Here is a 14,847-nt window from a genome sequence, read left to right as displayed (position 1 = left end):
AGCTTTGTTTGTACGAGAAGGAGTAAGTATGATAGCAAGAAATGATCTTGGATCGGAAGATATGGAATCCAAATGGGTGGAGGTAAGAAATAACAAGAGGAAGAAGACATTGGTGGGGGTAGTCTATAGGCCCCCTAACAGTAGCTATACTGTAGAACAGAGAATAAATCAGGAGTTAACGAGGGAATGTAAAAAAGGCAGTACGCTAATGATGGATGACTTTAATCCTCATGTAGATTGGGAAAATCAAACTGGCAGAGGTAGCCACGAGCTAGAGTTCATAAAGTGTATTTGGGACAGTTTCCAAGAACAATATGTTGTGGATTCAACCAGGGATCAGGCTATTCTGGATCTGATAATGTGTAATGAGGCAGGTTTAATCAATGTTCTGAGAGAAAGATCCCCTAGAAAACAGTGACCATAACATGGTAGAATTTAGCATTCAGTTTGAGAGTGAGAGGCTTGGTTCGGAAACAACTGTGCTAAACTTAAGGGTAATTACGAAGGAAAGAGGGTAGAGTTGGTTGGTGAGGACTGGGAAAGGAGTTTAACAGAAAAGACGGTTGATGAACAATGGCAGATGTTTAAGAAACTAGTACATGACTCACAACAAACATATATCCCAGTGAGGAAGAAGGATTCTAGGAAGGGGATAAACCAACCATGGTTAAGCAAGGAAGTTAAGGATAGTATCAAATTGAAAGAAAAAACATACAATGTGGCAAAGATTAGTGGTAAGCCAGAGGATTGGGAAAGTTTTAAAAACCAAAAAAGATGACCAAAAAAATAATGAGGGAGAAAATAAACTTTGAGGGTAAACTAGCAAGCAACATAAAAATGGACAGTAAGAGCTTCTCTAAATATATAAAAAGGAAGAGAGAGGCCAAAGTGAACGTAGTTCCCTTAGAGAATGAGGCTGGGGAAATAATAATGGGGAACCAAGAAATGGCAGAGGAGTTGAATAAATACTTTGCATCAGTCTGCATGGTAGAAGACACTAGTAGCATTCCAAAAATACTAAATAATCAAGGGACAAAATGGGGGCAGGAAATAAATACAATAACTATCACTAGAGAAAAAGTACTTGGGAAACTAATGAGGCTAATGGCTGATAAGTCTCCTGGACCTGATGGGTTGCATCCTAGGATATTAAAGAAAGTAGCTACAGAGATAGTGGATCCACTGGTAGTAATCTTCCAAGAATCCTTAGATTCTGGAAAAGTCCCAGAGGATTAAAAAACTGCCAGTGTAACAACTTATTCAAAAAGGGAGGAAGACAAAAAAACAGGTAACTATAGGCCAGTTAGCTTAATATCTGTCATTGGGAAAATGTTAGCGTCTATTATAAAGCAGAGCATTTAGAAATACATAATATAATCAAGCAGAGTCAGCATGGCTTCATGAAAGGGAAATCATGCCTGACAAATTTATTAGGGGAAGAATATTCCCCCCATTGGGGGGAAAGTGCAGGAGCGGGCACGGGCAGGCATGCCTCTGATCAGCGGCGTGCCGCCATTTTACGTGGGCGGGCTAATTAAGGCCTGCCCAGTGTGGCGCCTTCTGTGGGCGGTGGGGAGTAGGGGGTATTCTCTCATCTCCCTGAGGCTAGGTGCTGCCTCAGGGAGATCGGCGCCAAATTTAAAAATGGTAAAGGTGCAAAAACAAAACTTCCCTGACAGGTCCCCTCAAGTGGCACTGTCACATGAGTTGGGACATGTCCATCACTTTAAATCATACACTTATTAAATTTTTAAAAACCCTCATGAAACCTCATCCCACCTTTTTCTGAAGCCCGCCAGGGCTCCCAGCCTGTCCGCCAACCCTAAGGTTGGACGGTCAGGTCCATTAATGAGGTTAATGACTTTGTCAATGGCCTCAATAGACCGTTCTATCCGACGTCATCCCACGTCATTTTACACATCTGGGAGCGGGCCCTGCCCTCCTCTCACCGACCTAAAGATCCTGCCCAAGAATTCTTTGAGAAGGTAACAAGCAGGATAGATAAAGGGGAAACAGTAGATGTAATATATTTGGATTTCCAAAAGGCATTTGATAAGGTACCGCACATAAGGCTATATAATAAGTTAAGACCCCATGGTGTTGGGGGTAGTATATTAACATGGATACAAGATTGGCTAACTAATAGAAAACAGAGAGTTGGGATAAGGGGGACATTTTCAGGATGGCAACCTGTAACTAGTGGAGTATCACACGGATCAGTGCTGGGGCCACAATTATTTACAATATATATTAATGACTTGGATGAGGGAAGTGACTGTACAATCACCAAGTTTGTGGATGACACAAAAATAGGTGGGAAGGCAATTGGTGAGGATGACACAAAGAGTCTACAGAGGGATATAGGCAAAATAAGTGAGTGGGCAAAAACTTGGCAGACGGAATATAATTTGGGAAAATGTGAGGTTATGCACTTTGGTGGGAAGAATAGAGGAGCTGAATTTTATTTAAATGGAGAAAGACTGAGGAAAGCTGCAGCACAGAGGGATTTGGGGGTTCTTGTGCATGAATCCCAAAAAGCTAGCATACAAGTTCAGCAGGTAATAGGTAAGGCAAATGGAATGTTGGCCTTTATTTCAAAGGGAATAGAGTATAAAAATAGGGAAGTCTTGCTAAGACTATACAAGGCACTAGTTAGACCACACACAGAATACTGTGAACAATTATGCTCCCCTTATCTAGGGAAAGATATGCTAGCATTGGAGGCTGTCCAGAGAAGGTTCACTATGTTGATTGCGGTTATGGAGAGATTTTCTTATGAAAGGTTGAGTAGGTTGGGCCTGTACACATTGGAGTTTAGAAGAATGAGAGGCGACCTTATCGAAACATATAAGATTCTTAGGGGGCTTGATAGGGTAGATGCTGAGAGGTTGTTTCTCCTTGTGGGACAGTCTAGGACCAGAGGGCATAATCTCAGAGTAAGGGGTCACCCATTTGAAACAGAGATGAGGAGGAATTTCTTCTCTCAGAGGGTAGTGAATTTGTGGAATTCTTTACTGCAGTGCATTGCAGAGGTTGGGTCATTAAGTATATTCAAGGCTGAGATAGACAAATTCTTAATCAGTAAGGGAATCAGGGGTTATGGATTAAAGGCAGAAAGTGGAATTGAGGATTATCAGATCAGCCATGATCTCACTGAATGGCAGGGCAGACTTGATGGGCCGAATGGCCTACTTCTGCTCCTATGTCTTAAGGTCTTATGGTCTAATGAAGCTTTTTTTGTAAATATGAATTATCATTGTTGTTACCTGCGTGACTTGTAATACATTAGTTGCTAAAGTGTTTATGATGTTAAGAATTTGCTGTATTTCAAACACTTTTAAAAAATTCGTTCATGGAATGTGGATGTTGCTGGCCAGGCCAGCATTTATTGCTCATCCCTAATTGTGCATGAGAAAGTGGTGGTGTGCTGCCTTCTTGAACCGGTGCTTTCCATGTGTTGTAGGAACACCCACAGTGCTGTTAGGAAGGGAGTTCCAGGATTTTAACCCAGCGACAGTGAAGGAACAGCGATATAGTTCCAAGTCGGGACGGTGTGTGACTTGGAGGGGAACTTTCAGGTGGTGGTATTCCCATGCATCTGCTGCCTTTATTCTTCTAGCTGGTGCTGCCAAAGGAGCCTTGGTGAGTTGTTGCAGTGCATCTTTTAGATGGTACACACTGCTGCCACTGTGCATTGGTGGTGGAGGGAGTGAAAGTTGAAGGTGGTGGATGGGATGCCAATTAAGCAGGCTGTTTTGTCCTGGATGGTGTCCAGCTTCTTGAGCGTTGTTGGAGCTGCACTCATACAGGCAAGTGGAGAGTATTCTATCATTCCTGTTATGTGCCTTGAAGATGGTGGACAGCTTTGGGTAGTCGGAGAGTGAGTTACTCTCCGTGGAATTCCCAGTCTCTGACCTGCTCTTGTAGCCACAGCATTTATATGGCTAGTTCAGTTCAGTTTCTGATCAATAGTAATCCCAAGGGTTTTGATAGTGGGAGGTTCAGTGATGTTACTGTCATTGAATGTCAAGGGGAGAGTGTCAGAGGAGACCCTGGGACAGGCAGTCAGCAGCACTTAGAGGAGAGTGCAAGAGGAGGACCCTGGGACAGGCAGTCAGCAGCAGCATAGTCTATCTAGAGGATCTAGAGGACATTGAAGATTTTGCATCAATTATAAAGGGATCAATTGTAATTTTCTTGGATAGTAAGAAATACTGATCTATGTGACCTGGCACCCTTGATCTGGAAGGAATATCAACAGGAAAGAAGTTAACATGCAAAAGCCTTGTGGCTGGCATTCACAAAGGAGAGTTTGAGGTAGAAGTCAATCAGCACACAGATGCAGGAGCTCTTGGAGTTCTTGGAGTTACTGTGCGAGCAGACTAAAAAGGTCTAAAACCTGGGAGGCTGTGTGAAAAGCTTGGAGATGCTAAAGTGCTGAGTACTTTAGCAGAAGTGGCCAAACTGTGAACCAGGGAGTTATTGGATAGTCAGTTGAAAAGAAACTCTGGAGAGCAACATCATCTGGACTTCTGTGACCTGAGTGGGGGAGAGCTCCTAGAAGTGTGCCCTGCCAATGAGAATTGTGAAACTTGGGGGCGAAGGCTGTTGTCAGATAAGATTCCTGACCTACCCTTTGTGAATAAAGGATAGCACATTGTGAAATTGCGTAGCTATGCAATGCTTGTATCTACATTCCACCTTTCTGTATTTCATGTACAAGGACACCCAACTCCCTCAATCCCTCTGACTCCCGACTTTTATTAGTCTCTCACCTTTCAGAAAGTATTCTGCTGTTCCATTTTTCATGCCAAGGTGGATAATTGCACGCTTTATCATACATTAATCCATTTGCCGGTTTCAGATGGGAACGCTAACTGCCCATTTCAAGGCTCACCTAAAAATCAAGTCAACAGTTCCCAGACAGCCAAAGAGCAGTGTGTTTTCTTCAGAAATTTTTGTCAGCTTACTTTCCCGTTTTTCAGTAACAGCGTGGCAGTAGGCAGACAAGGATCTCCTTTGTGGTATCTACCAATTCATAAGAAACCTGTGACTGCTGGACAATGCATAGAGGTTTTTGGAGTATTGCCCTTGACCTCACCATCCTAACTTAGCTTGTTAACTGTTGATTGGGAACACTTACATCTTGCAGAAATGAGTGATGGACTTTGCTTGATCTACTTTGAATACTGCTCTTTCTTGCTGTAGCACCCCGTGGTGTTTATCGGCTCAGTGCCGAACACACACAATTAGAGATTTTTATTTCTCAACCTCATACTGTTTAACTTAATTTGTTACTTTAGTAAATGCTAAAAATCAATTTGGGAAGCCCAGATTCCTCTCCCACCAACCTATATTTCAATGCTGTCACTCCTTTGGTACTTAGTGCCAAAGTGGAGCTTAGTAGAGTTAGGTTTGCATTGCTGCACAACACCATTTGCCTGCCTTAGAATGTTTTGATGCATTAAAGAGGCTATATAACTGCAAGTCATTGTTGCTAAAAACTGGGACCCTTTCATGATATATCACTAACATGTTGGGTGAGTTTCAAGTAGTGTCCAAAATGGCCATGAAGTGCATGGACCATTTTGAGATGTGTGCCTCATTCTTTTAGTAAGGGCAAGTTGTCAGTGTGATATGTGCTTGTAGTCAGCAACACGCCCATTGTTGGGAAGAGGGGACAAAAAATCAGACAGGGATTCTCTGATTTATAGGCAACTTGCATCTCTTAAAGGGGAGGTGCCTATGTTGAATTACAGAGCTGTTGCTGCAGCAAGCAAACTGTCTGCTGCCAGTGTCTCCCCATTTCTCAGGCAGTGCCTCGAAGATCTTAGTGCCACATGTGTTGATCTCCACAGATGAGTGCAGCATTTCCTGCAGATGGCTTGGAAAAAATGGGCTATCTAGTGGGGTGCTCTGAATAGGAGTGGGGACCCTGGCCTCTTGCTCATGTTAGAGTGCTATGGCCAATTCTAGGACCTTTACAACTACCCAGCTAATTCAGCACAGACAAGAAATTGAACCTTTCGCCTTCCTGGTTTCCATGACTTAGTTATTCACTGCAGAAACATACTGAGACATTGTGGAATTGATTATTCATTTCCTACATTACAACAATGACGTCTTGATGTTATGAAAGGTGATTGTGAACATATGATCTGGCAGAGGCAATGATCCAAGACTAAGTGCCTTCCCATTAATAAAGGTGAGAAAAATGAAAAAGGAATTGAACTTGCACCACTTCAAGTAACACAACTAAATGCCATTGGCAGAGGCAACTGAACAGGTTATCCCACCAACCTCTTAGTTAGAGATAGCTTATGGTGCTGAGGACCAACAGAAAAAAACGGAATTATTTTTTCCTATGATGTATTTTTTAATGTGTACCAGACTACAAGGAAAACCAGCATTTTCCCCATATTTAATATTATTCAGTGTATGCAGACTTGACATTTCAATTTCCAGAAGGCATTTGATAAGGTGCCACATCAAAGATTATTACGGAAAATAAAAGCGCATGGTGTAGGGGGTAACATATTAGCATGGATAGAAGATTGGCTGGCTGGCAGAAAGCAGAGTGTGTGCATAAATGGGTCTTCTTCTAATTGGCAGGATGTGACAAGTGGAGTCCCACAGGGGTCTGTACTGGGGCCTCAACTTTTTACGATTTACATCAATGATTTAGATGGGGGGAGTGAAGACATGGTAGCTAAATATGTAGGTGACACAAAGATAGGTAGGAAAGTATGTTGTGAAGAGGACATGAGGAGGTTGTAGATGGATATAGATAGGTTGAGTGAGTGGGAAAAGATCTGGCAAATGGAGTTTAATGTGAGAAAATGTGAAGTTGTTCACTTTGGCAAGAAGAACATAAATGCAGAGTATTACTTAAACGGAGAACGGCTGCATAATTCTGAGGTGCAGAGGGATCTAGGTTTTCTAGTACATGAGTCACAAAAAGTTAGTATGCAGGTACGGCAAGTAATTAAGAAGGCTAATGGAATGTTATCCTTTATTACGAGCAGAATTGAAAAGTAAGGATGTTATACTTGAGTTATTCAGGGCATTGGTGAGACTGCACCTCAAATACTGTGTGCAGTTTTGGTCTCCTTATTTAAGGAAGGATGTAAATGCATTGGAGGTGGTTCAAAGGAGGTTTACTAGATCGATACCTGGAATGAGCGGGTTGTCTTATGAGGAAAGGTTGGACAGACTGGGCTTGTTTCCACTGGAGTTTAGAGTGAGGGGTGATTTGATTGAAGTACACAAGATCCTGACCGGCCTTGACAAGGTAGGCGTTGAAAGGATACTTCCTCTTGGGGGTGACTCCAGAACTAGGGGGCACTCTTTTAAAATTAGGGGTTGCCCTTTTAGGACAGAGATGAGGAGAATTTTTTTCTCTTAGAGGGTTGTGCAACTTTGGAACTCTCTGGCTCAGAAGGTGGTGGAGGCGGGGTCATTGGATATTTTTAAGGCAGAGGTAGATAGATTCTTATAAAAACAAAAAACCGCGGATGCTGGAAATCCAAAACAAAAACAGAATTACCTGGAAAAACTCAGCAGGTCTGGCAGCATCGGCGGAGAAGAAAAGAGTTGACGTTTCGAGTCCTCATGACCCTACAACAGTTCTGTTGAAGGGTCATGAGGACTCGAAACGTCAACTCTTTTCTTCTCCGCCGATGCTGCCAGACCTGCTGAGTTTTTCCAGGTAATTCTGTTTTTGTTTTAGATAGATTCTTGTTAGGCAAGGGAATCAAAGGTTATCCGGGTTAGATGGGAATGTGGAAATCGAAACACAAGAAGATCAGCCATGATCTTATAGAATGGCAGAGAAGGCTCGAGGGGCCGAAAGGTCTACTCCTGTTCCTATTTCTTATGTTCTTATGACCTTTCGTTTCAGACAGCTCAGTGCATTGTCAGCACCAGCACACAAGTGCATAGACCACCAGATACTGTAATTCGAGGGCACGATTCAACAGAATAGAACATGGTTTGTATTCGTCTGCGAGGAAGTTTATTTGCTTTCACAAAAATCACAAAGATCAGGAGCTCCCAACCTTTATGCTTCTGAGGCCCCTCCTCCCATTCATATAAATTCCAGTAACTCCCTGGGTGGAATTTTCCCCTCCTGCCCACGGCAGGTTTCATGGCAAGCAGGAGCGGAAAATTTGGAGAGAGCAATTTTCCCCTCATCACTTTCATGGTGGATTGATGGCAGGTCAGGTGTACCGCTGATCAGTGACGGGAATCCCATTTGCATTCGTTACCATCTCATAAATGCTCATTAAATATGCCGCTCGCCGGAATTACATGCCGCCTTCCAATCTTGCATCATGCTGGTGGGAATTCAGATCGGTCTGTTTCATGTTTGAAAAATAGTAGTGTGCAGCAGTTAGCCCTTACTTTGCTCGTGACTTTGACGCGAATGCAACATCAAAGTCCACCTGCAACAGCGTTGCTCCAGTTTTGTAGTGATGGCACTGGCACGCCGTACTGTTGGAGGTGTAGGGTTGGTCTGCTCCCTGTGAGTCCCTCCATACTCTGAGAGAGCACCAGTGTGCAGTGGTTCTCAGTCAAGGCTGTACCCTCAAACAGAGACCAGGATTGAAGCTGGGGTGTGGGGATGGGGTATTGGGAGAAGGTTAGGGTTGGTCTGCTCCCGGTGGGTGACTCCATAGTCCGAGAGGACACCAGTGTGCAGCGTCTTTTGGGCAGGGCTGCACCTTCGAACAGAGAGCAGCATTGCGAGCATGAGATGGAGGGGGGGAAGGATGACGAACACATGAGGGGGGCAAAGAGGTATGGAGGAGCTGCTAGGGGTGGGGGGGTGGCAGACTGCCTGGGGCAATGGGGTATGAAGGGGTTGCAAGGGGGGAGGGGAGGGTTGACAGGTACATGGGGAGGCATTGGGGTGTGAACGGATTGCAAAGTGGGAGGCTGGGGAGGGGGGATCGATGGCAGGCAGAGAGGAGACAAGGGTGGGGGGGCCTGGCAAGTAAAACTGAAACGCAGCCGCACAAGGGGGTGGATGGGATTCCACATGTGTGAAAGGGAGGGAATGTATGCAGACTCTGGAATAGGAAGGTGGGGGTGGAGTGGGGGGGGGGAGCAGTTGTGCATGGCACAAGAGGAATGGGTCACACAGAGACTCATGGGGCGGAAGGAAGACAGTGTTGTGATCAGTCATGAGGGGATGGGGAGCTCATTGAAAGATGGTCATAGTCCCTTATCTGGGGCCAACAGGCAGGAGTGATAGAGTACAGACAGTCCTGGGGTTTAGTGGGCCACGCTACAGGGCAATGCATGGCTTGCACATTGTACTCCAGCTCCAGGGAGGGGAAAGGCTCGTGTACTCTTGGGATAATGCACAGCTTGGTACACAGGGCTTGTCTGGCTCGGTACTGGGCTGCAGATGGGATGGTTATGGTCAAGGGAGTCATCTTCAGCCTGTAGATGGGGAAAACATAATAACGGGGGGGGGGGGGGGGGGCGGTTATATGAAGCTCTCCTGGTGGGGGAGAGGGAAGTTCTCCTCTGAACATGATTGTGTGTCTAAATGGGGAGGGGTGAGGTCAACACGGGGCACGGGAAAGTCAACAGTGATGGGAGAGGGTTGGAATGTTGACCACAATGGCAATGGGATCCAGTATTACTAGGGGAGGCTGGAGAATAACCGGAGGGGGCTTTACCTGCACATCATAAAGTTCCAGGAAAATTGTTGGGGGGGGGAACACGAACATGACATGGGGAGGGTCGAAGCTGATCTAAAACAAAAATGAAGCACCACCATCTTGAATCAACAAAGTAATGGTGCAGTTTGAAATTGAAACTGAAAATGATTCTGCACAGGAGGGGTCAGAGGCAGTATGGGAGAAGCGTATAGCTGGACTAAGAAGCCCAAACTTCTTAGAGGCACAATATTGAAATTGAGTCAGAGCTGAGAGAAAATAAGGATACACCCTTGAGAAGGTGCCTTTGGAGCCAATGCCTTTAGCTGCACTGTAATAAGAGACTTCAGGAGTCATTGGCTTCACAATACTGTCGCTTCATTTCAACATTAACACAGGAATGTGAAAATTGGGAATGCAGGTAAACATTAAGAAGGTACAGCTGCTGCATATCTGCCAGGTGATCAATGAAAGTCTCTAATGTGCTTTCTCCAATTGGCATGGATAAGGACTAAAGGACATCCAATCATTGGTCATGTGGAAGTTAACTTTAATCAGTATGTCAGATCTGAGATTGCAGGAGCGAGTTTAGTAAGATGGTGCATGTCATTAATGCATCCAACCCTTTTCCAACCTCTGTGGGATTGAGATGTTAAGTATCAGGGTTGGCATCTTGGCCACCTTGCTCTGAGTATGTGCCTCAGCTACAAGGCTGCATCAGCAACAAGGCTAATAGCTCAGGCGCAGCTCAAGGACATGGCAGTGGCTTTTTGTTTGCAAGTGAGAGATTTACTATTTTTTCTTGTTATTCATTAATCTGTTATATCTATCAGTCCACAGAGAGAAGGAGGAGATAATAATGGAGCCTGAGCTCAATTTTGCCTTCTTGAGGGTACTCATCGAATGGAGGAGGAGAAGGGCCAAGTGCAGCTCAAGATGAGGCCCTTCCTGAGGTTCAGAGGAACTCCAGTGAGAATCAGAGAATGAGGAAGTAGACCCATACCACAGAGTTGACTTGCCCGACCAAGGATCTAACGAAGAAGAACGTCCTATCTGCAGATGAATGAGAGACAATGCCGCACATGTCTGCACTTGCCCAGAGATCTGGTGGATGGTATCTGCAACATACTGCGGGAGGATCTAATGCCCCGTGGAGTGGGAGGACTCCACTGAAAGTCACTGTCGCACTCCATTTTTTTCCCAGTGGTTTGTTCCAGGGATCCACAGGGGACCTTGCGGCATCTCACTGTCCGCCACACATAAATGCATCAAGGAAGTGACAGATGCCCTCTATAGTAAGGCTCATCAATATGTGAGGTTCACACTCAGGTGATGTCAGGTGATCAATTTGTGAGGTTCACAGGCTGGTAGATTTAAAGGGTTTGCAGCTATCTCAAGCTTCCCTAGAATGCAGGGTGCAATCGACTGCACACTTGTGGCTTTGAGGGCTCCATGCCATCAGCCCCTGACATTCGTCAACTGGAAAGGGCTCCACTCCATCAATGTTCAACTGGTGTGCGATCATCAAAAGCACATAAATCACGTTTGTGCCAGGTACCATGGAAGTTCCCTTGTCTCATAGATCCTGAGTCACTCCCAGGTGCCTCACATTTGCAAAGGGCTTCAGCGAGTACAGAGATGGCTGTTTGGGGATAAGGGGTTCCCATCCAAACAATGGCTCATGACACGTGTGCGTTGTCCTCAGCGTGCCTCAGAGGAGAGGTACAACGTAGCACATAGCTTCACACGATCCATAGTTGAGCAGAACATCGGCATCCTGAAGATGCGCTTCCGATGTTTGGACCGCTCAGGTGGGTCTCTGCAGTATACTCCAGAGATGGTCTCTTGCATAATAGTTGTCTGTTGCGCCCTTCACAACCTGGCGCTTCAGAGTGGGGATCTCTTGCCAGAGGCAGAAATGGAATAGACTGAGAGCTCCTCAGATGATGAACAACAGGAGGGCCAGGAACCTGAAGAGGGAGATGAGGGTCAGCTTCCACGTGGCGATGCCATCGAAGAAGCATGAGATGGAAGACGTGGCCGTGCCACACTGGATTGCGACAAGATTCCAGGAGGAGTAAGATGCAGGCAATGGGAGATGGCCGCATTCCTCCTGTCCCTTAATGCCATGCCATTGCACTGAAAGGGATTTACAACCAGTCACATCGTCAGCAAGTTCTGCATTCAGACTTGCAACTTCAACCCTCATGATTCACCAGGCCGTGATCTCTGGAAAGGTCAGTGGTGAACCCTGTATCCATGTACTCTGGGAAGTGAAAGTCAACACAACAGTGTACATGCTGCGTCAAAGGGCTTGCTGCAGTTGTCACCACCTTAATGAGAAACAACAGCGGGCACTGACATGATTGCATGGTTGGAGATATCATCCTGCTGTTAGGTTTCGCGCTTTGGCACTACCACTAAGACACAACTGCAGCTGAGCAACCCTCACACAATGTTGTCTTGTAAGCAATAAAAATTACAAACTCATTTAGCACAAACTTCCACTAAAGACTTTGACACATCTCCCTGACGTCACACAAGGGTCCAGTCACTATCTTGAGTGAGGTTGACATTACCTGAATATGAGACTCACAAAGGGAAGCAATGACTAAGTGGGAGAATGGCTCACCCTCAAAATAAGAGAGCACATATATGAATATGCACAGCATCTTCAAATGACCAAACCATTCTCACTGCTCCTCAGGGTAGTGTCCTAGACCCAACCATTTTCAGCTGCTTCATCAATGACCTTCCTTCCATCATAGGATCAGAAGTTGGGATGTTTGCTGATGATTGCACAATGTTCAGCACCATTCATGACTCCTTAGATACTGAAGCAGTCCATGTCTAAATGCAGCAAGACCTGGACAATACCCAGGCTTGGCCTGACAAGTGGCAAGTATCATTCACGCCATACAAATGCCAGGCAATGACCATCTCCAACAAGAGAGAGTCTAACCATCGCCTCTTGACATTCAATGACATTACCATTGCTGAATCCCCCATTATCAGCATCCTGGGGGTTACCATAGACCAAAAAATTAACTGGACTAGCCATATAAATACTGTGGCTACAAAAGCAGGTCAGAGGCTGGGAATCTTTTGGTGTGTAACTCACATCCTGATTCCCCAAAGTCTTTTTACTATCTACAAGGCACAGGTCAGAGGTGTGATAGAATACTCTCCACTTGCCTGGATGAGTGCAGTTCCAACACTCAAGATTGACACCATTCAGGACAAAGCAGCCCACTTGATTGGAACCCCATCGACAAACACTCACCCGCTCCACCACCAATGCACAGTGGCAGCAGTGTGTCCCATTTACAAGATGCACTGCAGGAACTCACCAAGGCTCCTTAGACAGCATCTTCCAGACCTACAAACCTACCATTAGAAGGACAAGGGCAGCAGACACACGGGAACACCACCTGGAATTTCCCTTCCAAGCCACTCACCATCATGACTTGGAACTATATTACCATTCCTTCACTGTCACTGGGTCAAAACCCTGGAACTCCCTTGCTAACAGGACTATGGGTGTACCTACACCATATGGACTGCAGTGGTTCAAGAAGGTAGCTCACCATGACCTTCTCTAGGGCAATTAGGGATGGGTAATAAATGCTGGCCTAGCCAATGATGCCCACATCCCATGAATGAATTTTAAACAATGCCTTTACAGAAGTGCAGAATATATAAAGTAATTGAACACCTATGAGTCAGAAATTATGTCAATGTTTCTTAATTTTCCTAACCCTACCGCTACTCCTTGGTGCAATCCTGACATCTGCAGCAGGGATGAACGCAGCCTGCTGACTGCTATGCCCTATTGTCTGTGATGACCTTGGCGGATGTCCTTTGGTGGCCCGAGACCTGGAAGGCTCAGCCTGATAAGTGTCTCCTGCTGAAGGGCAGATGCACCCTCCTTGGCCTGAGCAGCTGCAGCTGATGGCATCACAACCAGAGGGACAGCCTGTGTGGAGGTCCCCGGGTTGTTCGACATTCCTCCTTCCCCGAGGGCCTTTTCCTGACTTCTTGAGGAGAAAGGGCACCTGGAGCGAGGTAAAGGTGTCCCGCCCACCCCCCTCCTCACCTAGCCACTGATGGATCCCACCAATACCTATAGCCATGGAGTGCAGGTCCGAGTGCAACTCCGGCAAAGCCTACTGGACCAAGGTCTCCAAGGCGGTCGTCACCATTGCTATGGTGACCTCTAAGCGCTCGCATGTCAGAGCTATGACATCAAACAGAACGTGGATGGACTCCTCCATCTTTCGATCTAGTCTTCTGAGTAACTCTCGTATCTCTGCCTGATTGTCCACTGCGTGTCATTGCACCTCCAGCATTGTCTCAGTGGCCACCCGCAGAGGCTCATCACTGACTCGGACTCAGCAGGTGCCTGACCTCCAGCAGCCCTCCAAGTTCAGGAGACCTGGGCTGTCACTGCCTCTGACTGCTGTGGAGATATGTCAGTGAGGTGTTCTCCAGAAAGTGACTGCAAGCCTAATCTAGAGCTATGACCCACCGAAGTGTGTGTCTCTACGCTGGTGGAGGGTGCAGGTGAATGCAGTGACAGATCTTCTTGGGTTGGTTCCTCAGCATCTCACAGTGAGGTCGACTGGGGGCTGGGGCTTATGTCGGCCCTCTGCCTATGTCTGGACCTACTGGTGCCTCCAAGAGAGAGAAGACAGATGTAGTTCATGAGCAGGCTGAATACAAGATTGTGTGCCACTCACTGTGAATGTCAATTTGTGATCTCAGGATGTGATCAACTCATGGCGGATTCATCCATATGAGATTGCTAGAAGAAGCTGATCTTGCCTTCCACACAAGAGCGATCCCTGTCCTTGCCAGCCAGCTCAGCAGCACCCTCCTCAAATCTCGTGAGCTCTGTGATGTTGGCTGTTCCTCCTCCTGTCTGGGATCGCTCCCTCCTGATGTAGGCAAGCTTAGCCTGCATGAAGACAAAGGAATGGAATGTGATGAGAAGGGATGGAGCAGAGATTGGGAAGCATGCCTCCTGTGTTTTGTGAGCCCTCCCCAGAAAAGGCTGAGGATGGAGTTTGTGCAGCATGATAGACGAGATGGTGGTGATGTGAAAATATTCGTGAGACAATCAGAGCTGATATGTGCCCCCTGCTAATATTGTGTGAGATCCCTGAACAGTGTAGACCTT

Source organism: Cetorhinus maximus, chromosome 1, assembly GCF_964194155.1.
Source record: "Cetorhinus maximus chromosome 1, sCetMax3.hap1.1, whole genome shotgun sequence".
Taxonomy (NCBI): domain Eukaryota; kingdom Metazoa; phylum Chordata; class Chondrichthyes; order Lamniformes; family Cetorhinidae; genus Cetorhinus; species Cetorhinus maximus.
This window is presented reverse-complemented; position numbering follows the sequence as displayed.